We start from the raw sequence: 23,767 nt of genomic DNA on the forward strand, positions 1-23,767 counted from the left end.
CACTTCACTGAGACTCCTTGCCCCCATACATTTTCAAAGTTCTGACAGTTTTCATTTCTAATCCCTCCACTTTTATTTCCAGCCATATCTCCACTTCCTAGTTAGACTGTTCTTTTGATACTTGTGACCTATTATGAACCAATACATCAAAATCAGTGTCAGATTTTTGGCCTGTTTTTTTAGAACAAAGATGTTCAATTTCAGATAAGTTTGGATAAGCATCAGATAAGCATCCAAACTCTTAATCAATGCTTAGTTGAACCAGCCTTCAACAAGCTTTTGAGGCCTGCCCATCACAAGAGATTTGCTTATCAGTATTTGGCTTGGTTTAAACTAACCTGTTCACCTTTTTGCTTTGTGAAAAAATGGATCAGTTTGGAATCATCAGGCTTGGAATGGGTGCATGGGCCCATCAAATATACTTTGGGAGTATTTTAACACACAGTATTGTTAGCTGAATGTAATTATAAAGGACTGTTAGATGAGGTTCAATTTTAGCACAGATCTACATGAAGGAGACAAGATTGCTTTTTCCCCCTCTTCTTTAGGAAATGGATAAATTTGTATTTTCCCTGAAATTTATTTGTTTTTCCTGTGGAGGGTTTGAGATTATTATATTAATATTTAACTGCAGTGGAAAAATGAAACCTTTCATAAGTGTTGTTTTCATCATGAGATGTGTAATTATACCCACACACATCATTTATGCATATATTTTTGGTTGTTTTCGTGGTTAGTTGGTTTTAAAGTATAGCAAGGAAACAATACTACATTGGAGACAAACAGATAAAAGAGAATAGAAAGTCAATTTTCTAATGGCTAATTTATTAGATTTTGTTTAATCATTAAATTTATCCTCATTTTATAGACCAAAATATTTACTTAAAGTTTGCTGTATTTTTATGTATTTATTTTTATTGTAAATTTTTTGGTGAACTCCTTGGCATCATTTCTTATGGAGGGGGTGGGTATCAGGACTGCCAATATAAAGTGTCAAGAGGGAGCTTTCTCTTTGTGCTGCCACTTTCAACCATTTACATTTTGGTTTCTTTAGGTTGTGGGTTTTAAAAAAAAATTTTGTTTTATTTAGTTTTTGTCTTGGAAGTTTAGATTTTTATTCTGACCATTTGTTAGTGTTTTCCTTAAAATAGTGATAATAACTTAAAACAAACAACCAAAAAGCTAAAAAGTGTCTTTCTTTTTTTCTTTTCCTTTTCTTTTTCTTTTCCATCTCCTGTGGTCCATCAGTAGGCAGAACTTCAGTTAGTTTTACGAAATGCAATATTTAGCACCCCCTTATGCCACTTTTTTTTAAGGAAAAAGATAAACTTTAATGACTTGAAGTTGAGAATGTGGATATAGCTTCATTCAGCCACACTCAGATTATATAGTATTCCTCACCTCCTTTTAGCCTGATTGTATACAGTGCTGGGTGACAAAGGTACACAAACCCAGGCTCCACCATTATCATCATCAGTAGCATAGGTTCAAGCTGCTTTTTATGATGAAGTACAATCTCTCCCCTCTGCAAAAACCAGTCATTCCACTCAGCACCACCTGAAATACCAAAAACCAAATTGTAGCATTCCTTGAGAAGAAATAACTTCCATTTCTTCTCCTTCTCTTTGCCCTTCCCCTTTCCCCTCCTCTTCCCCCCTTCCTCCTCATCCCCCTCGTCCAATTAAGTAAACCCATTATGTTTCTCTTATCCAAAATGGCTCCTGGAGTAGACATTAGAATGGTTTTCTCTGAAGTCAGTGTTTACATAGCTAACCAACAGTCCTGCTGCTAATAGCTGCTCCTCCTGTGGTAGGATTTTCAATGTGGTGTGTTTTCAGCATCTGTGCACACCCCTTACTTCTAGGTTTTTCAAAAGACTGCAGATTTCTAGTGATGGTCTTGGGTTTCATCCCAATGGCTACAGATTGACCTTGATTCTTCAGTTTCCTCAGTTATTTTGCTGTCCATCGAACAGGGTTTTGTTTTGCTAGTTTTGAATCTCTGTTCCTTAGTTAACACTTCAAGAATCATCAGCCAACTGCTACTAATTTCAGTACATTCTTCCCAAATGTCGTAAATAAGTTCCTTATTGGCTCAGCAGCACCAGTACCTAATACTCTTTGGATGATTCTCAAGTCTAGCATTGTGGACAAAGAAAGATAAACTCTACTCTTGGTTGCATCAGCAGTACATCTGAGCATGCATCACCCTTAGATCCTTGTTCCTTTGATCCTTGACAACGACAGAATAGGCTTCCAAGCGGTCTTCCCTTAGCTCATTCAGATAATCCACCGTGTCACACTTTGATTTATTCACCTGAGATTGGTAGGTTTGCAGAAGTGTGCTCAATACTACCTCTAGGTATTTGTTAAACTCTCCACCAATAACAAAGGCAATATCATTAAATACTTACAGAATCTGTGGCTTCACAGACCTACGGACATTCTCATTTCCCAAGTTCTCTGTCAACAAACAGTAAGATACTGGATTTCAAGGTGTGACATAAGTCTTCCACGTATCTTACAGTCTCCAATAAAACCTTGCACTCAGTATAAGTTTTCAATAAAATACCCATACTCAGGAGAACTTAGAGGCCTTTATATACTTTAGGAATTTAGCAACCGTTTCCTCTGATGTGCTAACTGCTATCGGATCAGCCTCTTGCATCCCCCATATCCAACTGTGCTTTGGAAAATCCTTAACAGGGAGACCGTCATCTCATCTTGATGCTGCAGTTTTCAGAGAACATTTTGAAGAGTTATGTGGAGTAAAGACTGAAGGTCATTGAATTGGATCTTATCAGAAGTGTTTTTTTTTTTTTAAAGTATTTGTTTATTTATTTATTTATGACTGTGTTGGGTCTTCGTTTCTGTGCGAGGGCTTTCTCCGGTTGTGGCAAGCGGGGGCCACTCTTCATCGCGGTGCAGGGACCACTCTTCATCGCGGTGCGCGGGCCTCTCACTATTGCGGCCTCTCTTCTTGCGGAGCACAGGCTCCAGACGCGCAGGCTCAGTAGTTGTGGCTCACGGGCCTAGCTGCTCCGCGGCACGTGGGATCTTCCCAGACCAGGGCTCGAGCCCTTGTCCCCTGCATTGGCAGGCAGACTCTCAACTACTGCGCCACCAGGGAAGCCCCAGAAGTGTTTTTATATGTGACTGTATCTCTATTGATACACTTTTTGCAGTTAGAGTTGTCAGCGTCAATTTTTGAACTGAAGGGTAATAGTACTTGGTACTATTTTTCGCAATTTTCATCAAAGCTTCATATGAAGCACTTCTCAGGTTATTCTGGAGGCCATCAGGACTGTCTGTGATCTCTAGGAGATTCTGAAATATGAGGATAAGCAGTAAGTAGCTGTTTCTTCCTGATCATCACTTACAAACTTTCATAAACAGCTTCAGCTAGATTGGAAAAAACTCAGCACACATTTGATGCCATTCTGGGTTCAGTACTCAGGCTTTCTCTCAGACATTGTAACAAGGGAACCGAGCAAACATCACTTATGGCAGCTTCATGGAGCAACTTGCAAAATTTGCCCCCAGTCTGTATACTAATATACCAAACAATTTACACAGGGGTCTTCGATTAATTATATTAAGCTAGGCATTGCCTGTATAACTAGGATTTTGAGCTTATTGGATTTCTCTTCTTCCAAGATAGAGGCAAAAGTCATCACAAGGTTGTCAGGGTTCCAAGAACTAATCAGGGTTCTTGATCTGTTCTTTACAAGAGGGAAGGACAGGTGGGACAATGTCATCTTCACATCAGGTGGCCAGGAGAATCATCATTTTCATCATCTTTTGTTAGTGTCTGTGTGAGAATTGGAACCTCAATTGTAGTGTTTCCTTGGCACAGATCTTGCTGTGTGCCCTGGGACCTTCTTTGTTCTGCTGTCTTTTTAGCTTCAATGACCAAATCTATAGCTTCAATGACCAAATCTATTTTGTCATCACAGACATTGGACCAGAACTTTATTCCTTACAGGGCCATTTCATCAAAGTCACTGTGTTATTTCAACTGTGATCACAAAAAGAGCAGGGCTCATATGTGTCTCCACATATTGATAATACAGGGGCATTTTCTTCACCAGATTCTGTAATGTAGTCACTAATACCTTATTATCTTGATAACAGGCTGCTTCATAGACTATCTGGAAAAGAAATTGTCTTTCAGATTCTTTGTCAAAGCTTGCTTTGATGAACTCCAATACTCCAGGAGTGCCTTAGTAGCCACTAACTTCACATTACTATTAGTATCTTCCTTCCTATTTCCCAGGATTATGGCAGTCAGAATCTCATTGGATGGAACTTGTAGCTACTCTGTTTGAATATCTTGGCAGATGTAACAAATTGCATCCAATGTCTACTCTTTCATGTGCTCTGTGCTGTTGGAGTTTGTGACATTGTCTACCAGCTGAAGAAGGAATCCTGACCACTGGTTTACTGGGTTCTCTATACAAACAATTTCAGCCATCGTTGTGAGGAAGAACTAAACTAGTAGGTTTCTGTGCCTAAAGTCTGCAAAATAGTTCTTGGCTTCTCGGTCAAACATTAACATCAATGGGAAGCCATTCTGCTGCTGTTGTGCCTTGATGTTTGGATCCTCAGAAGGCAAAGAGTTCTTGATCAGTAGACCAGCTGCAACCCTGCCAATCTGGCTGTTTCCTGAATTTTCTGGCGCTCTGGACAGTTCCAGAAGGACCTTTGGCAAGTTTCACCACCGCACACTCCAGGAACTTCTACATAGTTTCTAGTTCAAGCAGAGGTAGAGACACAGTTATCTCAATGCTGCAATCAGCTCCAAAGTAAAGGTGATGGCAGTTGCTTCTCTTCAGGCGATGCTTGCTTCTCAGGTGACAGCTCTGACTGGAGATAGGGGTTGGGAGTTGCGTGGCTCTGGAGGGTTTGAAGGGGGTCAGAGTCACCACAAGTTCGTTCATCTGTTCCTTCTTTATAATGCTCCATCATCTTTTCCTTTCCACTCCCTCCCTCCCACTTTCCTTCTTTGCTGTTAGCAATGGCAGCTGCTCCTCTGGTGGAGGTGGTGGAGAAAACTTAGAGGCAGTTCAGGACATGACTAGAGCTTGGTTGGCGAGGAGAGAAAGGAGAAAAGGAGGCAGGGAGTGAACAGAAGCCAAAAGGGAGGGAAAACTTTGCTACACTTTAGATTACAGAAACTGGAAGCTAAATCATAAACACCTAAGGTCATTAAAATGACATACTATTTGTGGGAGAGTGTGCATGTATATCAGTAATCAGTTCATTGTCTTGGCCAAGTGCTCAAATAGGTAATGATATCTTATACCCCCAATGATTTCCTTAAAAGAAGTTACATTATCAAAGAACTTACAACCTGCCATTCACCCGAAGTTTCTTCATCCCAGCCATTGTGAAAGAATTAAACTTTCATTATTGATTAAGTGCTTTGGGATTCAGACTAGTGACAGGAACTTTAAAAAACTGCTGTTTATATGGTACTAAAGGACCATACATTAGACTTTTCAGCCAAAATTGCACAAATGTACAACCCCACCATCAGCAGTGTCATCTGCAATATATGGAAATAAAAGGGCTGACTGATTCTTTGCCAAACCTTAGACTCATCCAGTATAGCCCTGCAAGACAGGAGTGGTAACTATATGCATCAAAATGTCATGTTAACATGCACTTCAAATAGAGTTCAAGGTTACAAGGGCAGAAGAACTCTAGGAGCAAGAATAAAACAATTTTAGTTTGCTTTCAAACTGTCAAAATTAAGTGGCTAGTCATTCCTGTATATCAGTTTGGTACAGTTATATGGGAATGGAAATAATCCGGTGGGTAGGGATAGATGCAATTATAGCTCAAGGGTTTTATCCTGGAAGGGGCAGATGCCTGATATAGCCAAGAGGTAAAAGTCAGGAAACATGTTTCGAAGGTACCTCCTGGAGGAAACCTTTGGAAGATTGGGAAAGACTAGACAGGAAAGGGATTTGGAGCAATAGAGCTAGGAACATGTTCTACCCTAGGCACAGGCAAACACATACACACCTGGATTTATATTTTGTTGAGTTTAGACAAAAATTTCTTAGAAGGCTTGTGCTGAGAAGGAGAGAGGAACAAAGACTTTCTGCAAAAATTGTCCAATTTGTAGTTGCAGCTAATGGTGGCAGAGAAGTTAATTTTACTTATCATCATAGACATGCAAATTATGCTTCCTAGCCTTGGCAAGAAAGTTTGTGGAGGTGATGAGTGCTTTCCACAAGGTAGTCTTTAATTAAATATTAGTGGATTTGATTTGTGCCATCTGCCCCATATTTTCACAGAGGGCACAGATGTCTGCCTCTGGAAAGTCAAAATCTAAACATGAAGTATGCAGTCTGGAAGCATTAGTTACTACATTGCTGTGATTCTCAATCCAATACATTCTTTATAGTATTTCCTAAAACCTACTTTAAAATTCTTCTTTTTTTTTTTTTTTTGCTATTTGCTGTATTTTTATTCACCATTATTCATAAACTTGGAAGCATATACTACACATCTTGACACCAAGAAACTCATGTGTTTTACTCTGGAGAACAATGTATAGGGAGTCATTTTCCCACAATGCATGGATCCTCTTTTTTGTCTGATAAAATCCGAAGGACACCAGGATGTGTTTGGGTACATTATCATTATGTTGGGCTAAGAATTAAGCAGAACATAATCTGTTATATTTAACAGTGTTTGTGAAGAATTTGAAATTACAAAATTGTTACAGTAGGGGTGATTGGCAAGCTATGAAAATGCTGATGTTTAATCGCCTATTCATGTAAAATTCTTAAATGAAATTTGCACATACTATAACCTACTGATACACACTACTAAAGAAAAAAATAACAATATAATGTCCTAGCAGTAATATGAAGGGTAAATGAAAGGAAAGTAATTTATAATAAAATAATATGTATTTCTATATGCAAATGCACAGGCAAAACCTATCCAGAAGACATACTACAATAGTCATATGTTGGTAACTGTAGGTAAAATCATTATGATATGACAGCTACCAATGTTGACTTTGTGTCTACTCAATGGTCAAGTACTCAAATATTTGTCAGTGCCATTTTTGACATGATATCCCCAAATGATGATAAATGCTTATTAAGTTTCAAATAAAACTAAGAATAACACTTCCTCAAATTATAGTGTATAAAAAGATTTTTCAACTGCATGAATGTGTATTAGGACATTTGAAAGTCATCCAGGAAATATTTATTGAGAACTCACTATGTGCCAGACACTGTCCTAGGTATTGGAATACAATGGTGCAGGCAAACATCTCTGGTCTCATGGAGCTTACAGACTAGTTGGGGGTGGGGTGGGAAGGAGATAGACAATAAACATGGTAAACAAACTAAATAGTATGTTATAAGTTAGTAAGTTCCTTGGGAAAAAAAATGAAGCAGGGTAACTGCATTGGAATTGCCAGGGAGTGGTAGGTGGTTGGAATTTGAAATACAAGTGGTTGTGGTAGGCTTCATTGAGAAGGTGATATCTGCACAAAATCTGGAAGAAGCTTAGGGAGTTAACCATGCAGATGTCTGGTGTAAAGCATTCCAGGTAGAGGGAACAGCCAGTGCAAAGGCTCTAATGAGGATACATGCCCGGTATTTTCAAGGCACAGCAATGAGGCCAATGTAGCTAAAGCCAAATGTGTGAAGAGGGAAGTAGCAGGACACGAGGTCCAGAGAATTAATGGGAAGAGGGCATATCATGTGGGGCTTTGTAGGCCACTCTAAGAACTTCAGATTTTGAGTAAGGTGGGAAGCCATTGCAGGGTTTTGAGCAGAAGAATGGTATCTGAGTTAGTTTCTATGTTGTGAATAGTCTGGGGGTGTGTGGGAGGGAAGGGAGGAAAGAGTGGAATCAAGGAGTCCAGATGGATATTGTAGTAATCCAGGAAAAAAATGATTGTGGATAGACCAGGGTTTTAGCTCTAGAGATGGTGAGAAGAGGTTGGATTTTGGATAAGTTTAAAAGAGCCAACTGGATTTCTTGATGAACTGGATATGGATTATGAGATAAGTAGAGGGATGAAGAGTAATTTCCAACTTTTTAGCCTGAACTTCTGGATGGTAAAATTTGCCATTTACTGAGGAGAGAAAGACTGCAGCTTTTATAGGGTGGGAGAAGAGGGATATTGAGTTCAGTTTTGAAGATGTTGAGTTTGAAATGTCTATTAGACATCTATGCTGAGATGTTGATAGGCAATTGGAAATACAGGTATGGTATTCAGAAAAGAGGTCTGAGCTAAAGTTAAAAACTTGAGAGTCTTAGCCTTATAGACGGTACTTAAAGCCATGTTACTGGATGAGCTCACCATCAATAGGGATAGAAAGGGGACCAGCACATTTGGTACAATACTTGGCTTCCGCAGAAGGTATCTTCGACTCCATAAACAGGAGTCAAGGGGAAGCCACACAAACCTTCAAAAATAATTATTTTCCTCCTCCAAAAGGAATTAATAGTGGGCTTTGTGCACTAGAACTAAGGTCACACTTTTTCAGGATTTCTATCCCATCCTCAGAGTTCAATAGGGGGCCTGAGTAATAGGAATAACTTTCAGTTTCTCCAGGTGTTCTCAACACCATCAATGGCTGGAGAGTGAAACCTCATACTGGGACTAAGATAATGCTTCCTCTAGACCTTCTACTCTCCATAATCAGAAATCAAGCTGGGTTCTGGAAGTAACACCTGGCTTTCTCAGTAATAATTCCATAGGCATTGTCATTTACTAGTTCTTGTCATTACTAATAACTTCATCTCTTCTGTAATCTCAGTATCATTATAATCACTCATATATTCCCACAACTCTCATGTCAAGGAACAATTTTTTCAGTGCGGAATTATGTCACATATCGCAGGGTGTCTAGCATTCCTGATTTCTGTTCACTAAATGTCAGTAGGGCCCCTCCAAACATTACGACAACAAAAATGTCCCTACATATTTCTAGATGCCCCATGGGAAAGCCACACTCTCTTTGTTGAGAATCACTGTTCTATTTTAGGCAAAATATCATAGTTGCTAATATGCTGAGTGAAACAGCATTCTTTTACCCAGAGCACCATTAAAATTTCCAGAATTTTCCCTCCTGGCTAGAAAGATCTATAAAGATATCCCCATTTTTACATTTTAATTGTGTCATTTCTCTCAAATAGCCTATTGGGTTGGCCAAAAATTCATTCAGCTTTAAGTAAAGATAAAGACATTTTTCATTTTCATGAAGAACTTTATTGAATAAGATATTCACTAACCGAACGAACTTTTTGGCCAACCCAATATAAAATAATTGCTAGTTATTTTCAGATTTAGCTTTTCCAAAGTCGGAATACCATTTCCTGGAGTACCTCTTAGATAATGATGCTGGAATAATGAAGTTGCTAGGTAATATACTTGAGCTCTTTAGAATATAAGACATTACCTAACTCCTATTAATTATTATTCCGAGACAAACCTGGGAAATACACTGGGTGTAAATAAGAAGGAAGATGTGGAGATGGTGATTTTATTAAGTTCTTTAAAAAACACCAAACATTAGTTTTCCTATCTAAAGATAGCTTTACTGCAGAAACACTTTCCAGTCTCATTTGGAAGCAAACTATGGTCATCATCCACATTGGTAGTTTAAGAGACTACAGAGGCTCTGAGGCATTTGCCAAAAGTTGCTGAGTGAGTTTTGACCTGATTCAGGCAAGCATTTTGCAAAATGCACAGCTCTTCAACTAATTTTGAGTGCTCACAGGAACAGAATTTACATCATCTTTAAACACAAAGTGCCATCATCATCAGCATCTTATTATTTCTTGAGTGCCCATTGGGTGCCTAGTACTGGGCTAAATTTTAAAGAAGTATTTTCAGTCTTTATGGATATAATCACATAGCTGAGACATTCACTTATAAATTTAAAAAATCATCCCTCTGTGCTATCATGAAAGGTAGCAGAATTGTGGCTTTATAGTAAGAAGTGTTAAATAGGTATAATTAAAGGACCCCGGACACAGATTTTCTGCTGCTAACTAAGAAACCTCCTTACAGGATATCTGCTTGAATGAACCCCTGGTCCTTGGAGTCAAAGAAAGATCTTTATGATCATTAAATTGGATTGACAGACACTGCCTTGAGACAATGGCAGGGGTTTCTGCTGAGCACCTGCAGATCACAATGTAGTGAGAAGTGAGTATTCTTATACCAGGTTATCATTTCCAAAACTTGACATTGTATTTGCATAATAGACATGTGTAGTTAATTTAAAAAAATTGGAAGATGTAATCCAGTTGTGAAATAATTCCCCCATCCAACTCCAGAACATTATCTATGTTGTCTCTATGACTGCGTACTGCAAGAAAAGATTATTTCTGAGCAGCTTCAGAGTCATATGGTTATATAAGCTGCACCCCAACATGTTGGCTTCAATTGCAGTGCATTTTGAAAGGCCAAATGTAAAGTCTGACTGCTGGCAAGTCTTAATACTTCTGCCAGTAAATGTTGCTGAATCTTTCAAGCAACAATGTGTTATTTTGATCTCTATCCACTGCCCCTCAATTCTTCTCTGTCCTCTGGCACTAAAAGATAATCATTTCTGGGAGCAATTAATCCATCTAGAGATTTTCTTTAAATTTACTGTATTTGTTATGACAAGATATACAACTCAAAATAGTAAGAATAAATGAAAACAGCCTGAATTTACATGTCAGATGAGCTGGAGTATAGATTGAATAGATGTAAAGAACACCATCATTTCTGACCTGAAGTGGACACCCTTTTTCTCAGTTGTTAATCTTCATTATGAGTTTGTCTGGATTCTGGGTAGCACAGCTACCTGAGCTATGTCTTTTGAATATAGAGTTACTTCCTTTCCAAAGCATGTCATGCCATCCTTGAACTGTTTTCAGCCATTCCTTTCTTTTATGAAAGAGTTTCATTGTGATGGTTTTTGCCTTCTTTGCCAGGACCTGCAAAAAACATGAGCACATGGTGGAATCTTCTTCAATAACAGCCAAACATGTTGCTAAAAACTGAATGTCTGCATCCACCCCAAATTCATATGTTGAAACCTAATTCCCAATATGATGTTATTAGGAGGTAGGGCCTCTGAGAAGTGATTAGTTCTTAGGGTGGAGCCCTCATGATTGGGATTAGTGCCCTTATGAAAAAGACCTCCAGAGAGCTCCCTTATGCCTTCTACCATGTGAGAGTACAGTGAAAAGATGGCCGTCTATGAACCAGGAGTCTTCACCAAACCCTAATCTGCTGGTGCCTTGATCTTGAAATTCCAGCCTCCAGAACTGTGAGAAATAAACTTCTGTTGTTTATAAGCCACCCAGTCTATGGTATTCTGTTACAGCAGCCTGACTGGACTAAGATACATATGGATTCCAAGTTCCGTCTTCTGTGATGCAAACAATTCACTTTCTGTGTTAACTAACATGTGTTTTCGTATGGAAACCTTTCCCTTTTTCAAATGCAAAAACTAGCTGAAGAATTTATTTAGTTTACCTCATCCCAGAGGCCACAGTTACTTTATCCATGATGCAGAAAGCTACACAGAGAGTAAGCACTTGGGTGAATGTTGGGAGAGTGCTTGGTAGATGATCCACACTCTAGCAGTCTGAAGTATTGTTTGATTAAGAGTAGCATCTGCTTGGGTCACCTTAATAATTAGTAGACACACTTGGAAACCCATGATCATTCTGTATCTGAAATAAAAAATTTTTAAAAAGGCTGACTCTTCTGACTCCTCCTGAAGGGGAATTTGCTTCCCCAAACAGGACACTATTAGAATGTGGGATGCAGAGTGAAAGTGGGTTAAGGATGAGGGAGCTAGTAAGAATGAAAACAGCATGACATTCTTGAATGAAATATGTGATAAAGGCAGATATTCCAATTGAGCCGACAGAGTGTCAGATAAATCAAGCAAAATGAAACCTGGCAACATTACAAATATCTTTTCAACATTTCAGTGTGGAAAGAGAGGTCTCTAAGTACATTTATACTATTCCTTCATAGTTATGCATGTGGCAGATTTGCTGATGTTACCTTTATTTTTTTTTTACTTAATCTTTTTTTTTATTGTGGTAAGAACACTTAGCGTGAGATCTACTTTCTTAACAAAATTTTAAGTGCACAATACAGCACTGTTAGCTATAGGTACAATGTTGTACAACTGAGATCCTCTGATCTCTAGAATTTATTCATCTTGCACAACTGAAACTTTATACCTGTAGATTAGCAACTCCTTATTTTCCCCTCCCCCTCAGTCCCTGGTAACCATTCTTCCTACTCCATGCTTCTATGAGTTCGGCTCTTTTAGATACCTCATATAAGTAGAATCACATAGTATTTGTCCTTCTGTGACTGGTTTATTTTATTTGGCATTAACGTCCTCCAGGTTCATCCATGTTGTCACATGTGGCAGCATTTCCTCCTGTTTTAAGACTGAATTACTTTTCATTGCTTATATATACCACATTTTCTTATCCATTCATCCATCAATGGACATTCATGTTGCTTCCATATCTTGGTTATTGTGAATAATGTTGATGTTATCTTCAAAATATTATTAATAGTTTTCCAGGATAGCAATTGGGAATAGGACCTTACTGTAAAAGCAGACATTTTAACACTTGGTGGCTTCCCACATTAACTGTTACATAGGTTTTCCTACTTGTTATGGTTCCTAAAATATTCAGCATGGAAGAATATGATATATTTAGCCAACTGAGAAGTATAAGGCCTGATCCGTCCAGCCATCCATCCAGCCAGGCCACCATTAAACAAATACGTATTAAGTATCTGCTATATGTTAAACACCATCAAAAGTACAAAGGTGAATCAATCATCGATCCCATACTGAAGAAAATGACAAATAGAGACAGCAAGATATGGAGATTAATAGGAAATAATATGACCACTAGTTAAGTTATACCAATTTGGAACCCACATCTGTCTAGAAAGGAATTGAGAGGGCTTGTAACATGAAAAGTATAATAGGATAGTCAACTAGAAAAAAAATTACAAACCAAGGGAAAAAGGGGATGTATGTATGCTAATCATAAAGATAAATAGAATTGCTGTAGTTGAACTGCCATGGTGGCTATGCATTTCCTGGAAGCCAGAACAAAATAAGTTACAAAATTGTGAATAGTAGGACCCATATCAAATCCATATTAGCTCCTCAAGAGAGACTGGTGCAATGAAAAATGAATACTGTTAAGGCAAGTGCAGAGTCTCTCTCTTGTTTTTTTTTTTTTAAACAAAAGCTGAAAAAGTAATATACAAGGGTAGCATTGTGAAGTGAATTGTAAGGGAGACCAAGTTACAGTGGTTGAAAGAGAGTTTTCTGTGGTCTCAATAATAGAAGTATCAAACTTAGAACAATGATTACAAGATACTGGTCTCTGGACTGCTGATTATTTGTGTTTCTGTTTTAACTGGTACATGGCAAAAGAAAAAAAATAAGTAAAATATTTTAAGTTTTTAACAAATTTTAATTTTTTAAATTTAATGATCTTAGAACCAAGCAGGACCCTGTGTGGCCTTCCCAGTGACAGACCCTTATGTCCCCTGACTCTTGTTTGCAGAAAAGATTTAGCCTCCTATGCTTTCCCTGAGTTCCAAAGAACAAATTTAATCAGAGAAGTGAGAAAAGTAAAGCAATCAAGCAAGACAAAATAATAATGGTTTAGCCATAAAACAAAGTCAAGGACCTTTAGTTCATTGTCAAGGGCTATGGATAATACCCTGAGCCATATCATTGAGTTGTATTGCAGATACTAAAACTCCCACCATGTAGAAGAAGTTAACTGCATGTTGACTACCAGTATGTAGACCCTAGACCAGTTGGAGCTGGAAAACTGATAATTGAGATTCCTGAAATCCCACCCTGTTACCTCACCATCAACCAATCAGAGAATTATGCATGAGCTTGTCATGTACCCCGTGACTCTCTCCCTCACGCTGTCTTTAAAAATCCTTTGTTGAAAGCCATCAGGGAATTTGGGTCTTTTGAGCATTAGCTTCCTGGTCTCCTTACTTGGCACCCTGCAATAAACTTTGTACTTTCCTTCACTACAACCCCTTGTCAATAGATTGACTTTGCTGTGTGTCAGGCAAACAAACACAAGTTTGGTTTGGTAACAGTCTTTTATTCTGAGATAACTTCCTCCTCTATAATGTGTTGCTGAATAACCATTTTTTTTAAAAGTAGAAGAGGTAAAATGAAAAAGATAACTTGAGTATATGCCCTGCCTCATTGATTTTCATTGACTTCCTTTAGTCAATGAACCATGAATGAAATGATTATGTGCCACATCTGAGCTGAAGCTCTAAGAGACTGAAATAGGGGCTGTTCTTAATGAAAAGGCACAAGTTGCAGAGCCAGAGCTGACCCACAGTCACTGACTGGGAATATGAGGGAGAAAAAAACTATTGGCTGTTGTTAAAAAAAATCTTGGTATAAACTCACACAAGCTGACTGATATAGCTTCATATATATCTTTAGTTACTGTAAATATACTATATCTTCAGTTACTATGAATGTTCCAGTTCCTCTCATATCATCAGTTACTGTAAATATACCTTTTCCTGATTGTTCATTCAAATTTTTACTGTTGCCTGTGCTTACTTCTCACATTTAGTTCCTTTTAGACTATGGCTTCTAAACTGTTATTTGCTTAACTTAAATTATCCTAAGTGTGGGAGACCTTCAAGATGGTGGGGGAGTGAGACGTGGAGATCACCTTCCTCCCCACAAATACATCAGAAATACATCTACATGTGGAATAACTCTTACAGAACACCTAATGAACGCTGGCAGAAGACCTCAGACTTCCCAAAAGGCAAGAAACTCCCCACGTACCTGCATAGGGCAAAAGAAAAAAGAAAATAACACAGACAAAAGAATAGGGATGGGACCTGCACCTCAGGGAGGGAACTGTGAAGGAGGAGAAGTTTCCACACACTAGGAAGCCCCTTCACTGGCGGAGATGGGGGGTGGCAGGGGGGAAGCTTCAGAGCCACGGAGGAGAGCGCAGCAACAGGGGTGCAGAGGGCAAAGTGGAGAGATTCCCGCACAGAGGATCACTGCCAATGATCACTCATCAGCCTGAGAGCCTTGTCTGCTCACCCACTGGGTGGGTGGGGGCTGGGAGCTGAGGCTCTGGCTTCGGAGGTCAGATCCCAGGGAGAAGACTGGGGTTGGCTGCGTGAACACAGCCTGAAGGGGGCTAGTGCACCACAGCTAGTTGGGAGGGAGTCCGGGAAAAAGTCTGGAACTGACTAAGAGGCAAGAGACCACTGTTTTCGGGTGCATGAGGAGAGGGGATTCAGAGCACAGTCTAAACGAGCTCCAGAGATGAGAGTGAGCCGGGCTATCAGTGTGACACCAGAGATGGGCATGAAACGCTAAAGCTACTGCTGCAGTCACCAAGAAGCCTGTGTGCAAGCATAGGTCACTAACCAAACCTCCCCTCCCAGGAGCCTGTACAGCCAACCACTGTCAGGGTCCCGTGATCCAGGAACAACTTCCCCGGGAGAACACACGGTGTGCCTCAGGCTGTTGCAACGTCACACTGGCCTCTGCCACTGCAGGCACACCCGGCATTCTGTACCCCTTCCTCCCCCTAGCCTGAATGAGCCAGAGTCCCCTAATGAGCTGCTACTTTAACTCCGTCCTGTCTGGGCAAGAACAGACGCCCTCAGGCAACCTACACACAGAAGCAGGGCCAATCCAAACCTGAACCCCAGGAGCTCTGTGAACAAAGAAGAGAAAGGGAAATTTCTCCCAGCAGCCTCAGGAGCAGCAGATTAAATCTTCACAATCAACCTGATGTACCTGCATCTGTGGAATACCTGAATAGAAAATGAATCATCCCAAAATTGAGGCGGTGGACTTTGGGAGCAACTGTAGACTTGGGGTTTGCTGTATGCGACTGACTGGTTTCTGGTTTTATGCTTATCTTAGTTTAGTATTTAGAGTTTATTATCATTGGTAGATTTGTTTATTGATGTGGTTACTCTCTTTTTTTTAAAATATAGATATATACATATTTTTCCTTTTTCTCTTTTTCTGAGTGTGTATGTGTATGCTTCTTTGGGTGATTTTGTCTGTATAGCTTTGCTTTTACCATTTATCCTAGGGTTCTGTCTGTCCGTTGTTTTGTTTGTTTGTTTTTTTAGTATAGTTTTTAGCGCTTGTTATCATTGGTGGATTTGTTTTTTGGTTTGGTTGCTCTCTTCTTTCTCTCTTTCTTTATTCTTTATTTTTATTACTTTTAAATTCTTTTTATTTTTAATAATTTTTTTAGTTTTTATTTTAATAACTTTATTTCTTTTCATTTTCTTTCTTTCTTTCTTTCTTTCTTTCTTTCTTTTTCTCTCCCTTTTCTTCTGAGCCGTGTGGCTGACAGGGTCTTGGTGCTCTGGCCGGGTTCAGGCCTGTGTCTCTGTGGTGGAAGAGCCGAGTTCAGGACACTGGTGCAATGAAAAATGAATACCAGAGACCTCCTGGCTCCATGTAATATCAAATGGCAAAAGCTCTCCCAGAGATCTCCATCTCAATGCTAAGACAAAGCTCCACTCAACGACCAGCAAGATAAAGTGCTGGACACCCTATGCCAAACAACTAGCAAGACAGGAACACAACCCCACCCATTAGCAGAGAGGCTTCCTAAAATCATAATAAGTTCACAGACACCCAAACACACACCACCAGAGGCGGTCCTGCTGACCAGAAAGACAAGATCCTGCCTCATCCACCAGAACACAGGCACCAGTCCCTTCCACCAGGAAGCCTACACAACCCACTAAACCAACCTTACCCACTGGAGGCAGAAACCAAAAACAAGGGGAACTATGAACCTTCAGCCTACGAAAAGGAGACCCCAAACGCAGTAAGTTAAGCAAAATGAGAAGACAGAGAAACACACAGCAGATGAATGAGCAAGGTAAAAACCCACCAGACCAAACAAATGAAGAGGAAATAAGCAGTCTACCTGAAAAAGAATTCAGAGTAATGATAGCAAAGATGATACAAATTCTTGGAAATAGAATGGAGAAAATACAAGAAACCTTTAACAAGGACCTAGAAGAACTAAAGAGCAAACAAACAGTGATGAACAGCACAATAAATGAAATTTAAAACTCTCTAGAAGGAATCAGTAGCAGAATAACTGAGGCAGAAGAACGGATCAGTGACCTGAAGATAAAATAGTGGAAATAACTACCACAGAGCAGAATAAAGAAAAAAAAAAGTGAAAAGAATTGAGGACAGTCTCAGAGACCACTGGGACAACATTAAATGCAGCAACATACGAATTATATGGGTCCCAGAGGAAGAGGAGAAAAAGAAATGGACTGAGACAATATTTGAAGAGATTATAGTTGAAAACTTCCCTAATATGGGAAAGGAAATAGTCAGTCAAATCCAGGAAGTGCAGAGAGTCCCATACAGGATAAATCCAAGGAGAAACACGCTAAGACACATATTAATCAAAATACCAAAAATTAAATACAAAGAAAAAATATTAAAAGCCACAAGGGAAAAACAAGAAATAACATACAAGGGAATCCCCATAAGGTTAACAGCTGATCTTTCAGCAGAAACTCTGCAAGCCAGAAGGGAGTGGCAGGATATATTTAAAGTGAGGAAAGGGAAAAACCTACAATCAAGATGACTCTACCCAGCAAGCATCTCATTCAGATTTGACTGAGAAATTAAAACCTTTACAGACAAGCAAAAGCTAAGAGAATTCAGCACCAGCAAACCAGCTTTACAACAAATGCTAAAGGAACTTCTCTGGGCAGGAAACACAAGAGAAGGAAAAGACCTACAATAACAAACCCAAAACAATTAAGGAAATGGTAATAGGAACATACATATTGATAACTACCTTAAATGTAAAAGGATTAAATGTTCCCACCAAAACACATAGACTGGCTGAATGGATACAAAAACAATACCCGTATGTATGCTGTCTACAAGAGACCCACTTCAGACCGAGGGACACATACAGACTGAAAGTGAGGGGATGGAAAACAATATTCCATGCAAATGGAAATCAAAAGAAAGCTAGAATAGTAATTCTCACCTCAGACAAAATAGACTTTAAAACAAAGACTATTACAAGAGACAGAGAAGGACACTACATAATGATCAAGGGATCAATCCAAGAAGAAGACATAACAATTGTAAATATTTATGCAACCAACATAGGAGCACTTCAATACATAAGGCAAATGCTAACAGCCATAAAATGGGAAATCGACAGTAACACAGTCATAGTAGGGGACGATAACACCCCACTTTCACTAATGGACGGATGTCCAAAATGAAAATAAATAATGAAACACAAGATTTAAATGATATATTAAACAACATGGACTGAATTGATATTTATAGGACATTCCATCCAAAAACAACAGAATACACTTTCTTCTCAAGTGCTCATGGAACATTCTTCAGGGTAGATCATATCTTGGGTCATAATTCAAAAGGAGAAGTAAAAACTGACACTGCAGAAATACAAACGATCATGAGAGATTACTACAAGCAACTATATGCCAATAAAATGGACAACCTGGAAGAAATGGACAAATTCTTAGAAAAGCACAACCTTCTGAAACTGAAGCAGGAAGAAATAGAAAATATAAACAGACCAATTACAAGCACTGAAATTGAGACTGTGATTAAAAATCTTCCAACAAACAAAAGCCCAGGACCAGATGGCTTCACAGGCGAATTCTATCAGACATTTAGAAAAAAGCTAACACCTACCATTCTCAAAGTCTTCCAAAATATAGCAGAGGGAGAAACACTACCAAACTCATTCTATGAGGCCACCATCACCCTGATACCAAAACCAGATGAAGAGTCACAAAGAAAGAAAACTACAAGCCAATATCACTGATGAACATAGATGCAAAATTCCTCAACAAGATACTAGCAAACAGAATCCAACAGCACATTAAAAGGATCATACACCATGATCAAGTGGGATTTATCCGACAAATACAAGGATTCTTCAATATATGCAAATCAATCAATGTGATAAACCATATTAACAAATTGAAGGTGAAAAACCATATGATCATCTCAATAGATGCAAAAAAAAAAAATTTCGACAAAATTCAACACCTATTTATGATAAAAACCCTCCAGAAAGTAGGCATAGAGGGAACTTACCTCAACATAATAAAGGCCATATATGACAAACTGACAGCCAACATCATTCTCAATGGTGAAAAACTGAAACCATTTCCTCTAAGATCAGGAATAAGACAAGGTTGTCCACTCTCACCACTATTATTCAACACAGTTTTGGAAGTTTTAGCCACAGCAACCAGAGAAGAAGAAGAAATAAAAGGAATCCAAATCAGAAAAGAAGAAGTAAAGCTGTCACTGTTTGCAGGTGACATGATACTATGCATAGAGAATCCTAAAGATGCTACCAGAAAACTACTAGAGCTAATCAACGAATTTGGTAAAGTAGCAAGATACAATATTAACGCACAGAAATCTCTTGCATTCCTCTACACTAATGATGAAAAATCTGAAAGAGAAATTAAGGAAACACTCCCATTTACCATTGCAACAAAAAGAATAAAATACCAAGGAATAAACCTACTTAAGGAGACAAAAGACCTGTGTACAGAAAACAATAAGACACTGATGATAGAAATGAAAGATGATACAAACAGATGGAGAGATATACCATGTTTTTGGATCGGAAGATTCAACATTTTGAAAATGACTCTACTACCCAAAGCAATCTACAGATGCAATGCAATCCCTATCAAACTACCAATGGTATTTTTCACAGAAGTAGAGCAAAAAATTTCACAATTTGTATGGGAAACAAAAAGACCCCGAATAGCCAAAGCAATCTTGAGAAAGAAAAACAGAGCTGGAGGAATCAGGCTCCTGGTCTTCAAACTATAGCACAAAGCTACAGTAATCAAGACAGTATGGTATGGGCACAGAAAGAGACATATAGATCAATGGAACAGAATAGAAAGTCCAGAGATAAACTCATGCACATATGATCATCTTATCTTTGATAAAAGAGGCAAGAATATACAATGGAGACAAGACAGCCTCTTTAATAAGTGGTGCTGGGAAAACTGGACAGCTACATGTAAAAGAATGAAATTAGAACATTCACTAACACTATACACAACAATAAACTCAAAGTGGATTAAAGACCTAAGTGTAAGGCCAGGCACTATAAAACTCTTAGAAGAGAATATAGGCAGAACACTCTATTACATAAATCACAGCAAGATCCTTTTTGACCCACCTCCTAGAGAAATGGAAATAAAAACAAAATTAAACAAATGGGACCTAATGAAACTTAAAAGCTTTTGCACAGCAAAGGAAACCATAAACAAGACGAAAAGACAACCCTCAGAATACGAGAAAATATTTGCAAACGAAGCAACTGACAAAGGATCAATCTTCAAAATTTACAAGCAGCTCATGCACTTCAATATCAAAAAAACAAACAACCCAAGCAAAAATGGGCAGGAGACCTAAATAGTCATCTCTCCAAAGAAAATATACAGATTGCCAACAAACATATGAAAAGATGCTCAACATCACTAATCATTCAAGAAATACAAATCAAAACTACACTGAGGTATCACCTCACACTGGTCAGAATGGCCATCATCAAAAAGTCTATAAACAATGAATGCTGGAGAGTGTGTGGAGAAAAGGGAACCCTGTTGCACTGTTGGTGGGAGTGTAAATTGATACAGTCACTATGGAGAACAGTATGGATGTGCCTTAAAATCTAAAAATAGAACTACCATACGACCCAGCAATCCCACTACTGGGTATATACCCTGTGAAAACCGTAATTCAAAAAGAGTCATGTACCACAATGTTCATTGCAGCTCTATTTACAATAGCCAGGACATGGAAGCAACCTAAGTGTTCATAGACAGATGAATGGATAAAGAAGATGTGGCACATATATACAATGGAATATTACTCAGCCAAAAAAGAAACAAAATTGAGTTATTTTTTGTGAGGTGGATCACCTAGAGTTGTCATAGAGTGAAGTAACTCAGAAAGAGAAAAACAAATACTGTATGCTAACACATATATATGGAATCTAAAAAAAAAAAAAAAGGTTCTGAAGAACTTAGGGGCAGGACAGGAATAAAGACACAGGTGTAGAGAATGGACTTGAGGACACAGGGAGGGGGAAGGGTAAGCTGGGACAAAGAGAGAGAGTGGCATGGACTTATATATACTACCAAATGTAAAATAGATAGCTAGTGGGAAGCAGCCGCATAGCACAGGGAGATCAGCTCGGTGCTTTGTGACCATCTAGAGGGGTGTGATAGGGAGGGTTTGAGGGAGACGCAAGAGGGAGGAGATATGGGGATATATGTATATGTATAGCTGATTCACTTTGTTATAAAGAAGAAACTAACACACCATTGTAATGCAGTTATACTCCAATAAAGATGTTAAAAAAAATTTTTTCCCCCTAAGTTTGTAATACATACTACTGGTGGGACACAGGCACATAATAGGTGATTCATAATGAGAAAGTTAATTTCTTTTCAATGCTCGTTCACTTCTTCTGATTACATTAATGAGAAATTCTTAATTTGGGTTAAGTTTGTCATTATTAACTCTCAAACAGTTGCTATTGTCCCTTTAAAAGAAACACAAACATGATCTTCAAGCTAAGAGTTTAAGACTAATAATGGTGTCCAGCTGGAATTTAATATTATTGTTTAATCCATATTGTATTGATTGCCTGATCTCTTCTGTTAACAAATGATAATGATCCATAAGTTACAGTAGAGCTCCTTTTTAAAATAATTATATTTATTTGAGTGAAAAATGAGGTGACTTAAATAAAATGCCAAGTGATGAAATGTGGGAGATTCTGTTCTATCTAAAAGCTTGCTTTCCTCTTCAGTACTGGGAAAGTATCTGTCCAGATCCCAGCATCTCCTAGGTTTGTTCCCTTCCATGTTTACTTCATGTCTGGCTCTTAGATTTATACCCTTTACCTCTTGCCCCAGTACAAGTTCCTGGGGTTGATACTTTAAAATGTAAGTCCTGCTTCCAATTTTAAATTTCACTGAAAAGACAAATCCACTGTGTCTTGTATCTACCTTCCTGTAGACTTCAGTAGTTTCAAAGAATATATACTGCTCTAATTTAGTTGCTGGTTCTACTACATACAGAGCAGATAAACACCACTCGAACCATTTTTACTGTGACCCCTTCTCAGCTTCACATACAGTCCACTACTCAAAGCTGAGTCTTGGATCCCAAGTGTAAAAGGGATCTATTGCTTCTAGTAATAGCATTTCCTTTCCCCTTATTAAAGCCCCCAATTATCTTGAAGGCTTTGAGGAACCAACTGCTACACACAGCTAACTTGATTGAACTATTTACAATAACTCATGGTTGTTTTCCTTAGAGAAAGCTTCAACTACAGAGTCCTATTAATGTTTATCAGAAAGCTAAACTGTTTTTCCTAAAACATATATTTTTTTCTTATTTAATATAAATGTTTTTGTTGCAGCATGTTGCTCAGTTTCCCAAGGCAATTAACTTTGTTTGAAATTAATCAATTTTGTGCCACTCCTTACAAAGTAATAAAGGTTTGCTTTGTATTAGTTAATGTACTGAGCCACTGTCAGGAACTGGCACCACCTCAGAGGTGGGTATGATGAGAGGGGCTGGGCCAAGGGCTACTGAAGAGCTTGGGACTGGGCAACCACTAGTTAGATCCAGCAAATTGGAAAATGAGGTTGCACTGAGGTCTTCCTCTTTCTGTTGTTACTAATAGTATCATTACTGTTGCCTCCATATGATGAGATTTCTCCACAGACACCCTAACAGAGAACCAAAGAATAGCTTTAATATTACTGCTTCCTCCAGCTTCCAGCAGCAACTACAGCCTGATACCCTGTTGCCCTATGCTTGTGTGAGATGGACACTAGAGGTGTGTATATGACATGTCCAGGAGCTCTGGTGGATACTACAGAATTTTTCATCCAGATTTACCTGTAATCTACTAATAAGCATCTTGTGCTTGTGATTTCCTAGTTTATCATTTATATGGTATTTTATTTTTCAAAGTTTTTAAATTACTCATCTATAGTAATAATAATAATAGTACAACAATTTATTGAGTACCTACTCTGCTCCAAGTATTTTACATTTTTGCTCAGTCAACAATTATTGAGGTATTACCATGTTCTCTATGCACTTTCCTGGGCACTGGGGACACATCAGTGAATGAAATAAATAAGATATTTGGTGTCTTGGAAATAACAATATACTAAGGGAGATGGAAAGTAAACAGATAATAATAATCAATAAACTTGATACATTCTGTGAATAAAATGAAGTTGTATGTGGGGGTATGCAGAATGTGAATGTAGAGATTGCTAATTTCTAGAGGGTTGTCAGGGAAGGCCTCTCTGATAAGTTGACATTTGAACAAAGACCTAAAGTAGGGTGTACTCCACTAATGCTCTGTATACATATATACTGTTTGGTTTTTGAATAAATGAATGAGTTATAGATTTTGGAGTCAACAGCTCATACGTGGTAATGGTCCACCACAAGTCTGAGTGAGATCACACAGGGAGAGTGTGTGCAATGGCAAGAGAAGAGGGCTCAGTATGGTATAATGAAAAACAGCTGGGGAGGGTAAGATGAGCTCTTGAAGGATACTAGGAAAGAATAGCCATAGAGAAATGGAAATCCAGA

The 23,767-nt window shown here is 38.5% G+C and overlaps 1 pseudogene; it reads right to left on the reverse strand.

The window, feature by feature from the left end:
* Window positions 1-2,137: 2,137 nt before the first annotated feature.
* On the reverse strand, window positions 2,138-4,780 carry LOC103018680 (importin subunit beta-1-like; annotated as a pseudogene).
* Window positions 4,781-23,767: the final 18,987 nt, after the last annotated feature.

This window comes from Balaenoptera acutorostrata, chromosome X, assembly GCF_949987535.1.
Source record: "Balaenoptera acutorostrata chromosome X, mBalAcu1.1, whole genome shotgun sequence".
NCBI lineage: Eukaryota > Metazoa > Chordata > Mammalia > Artiodactyla > Balaenopteridae > Balaenoptera > Balaenoptera acutorostrata.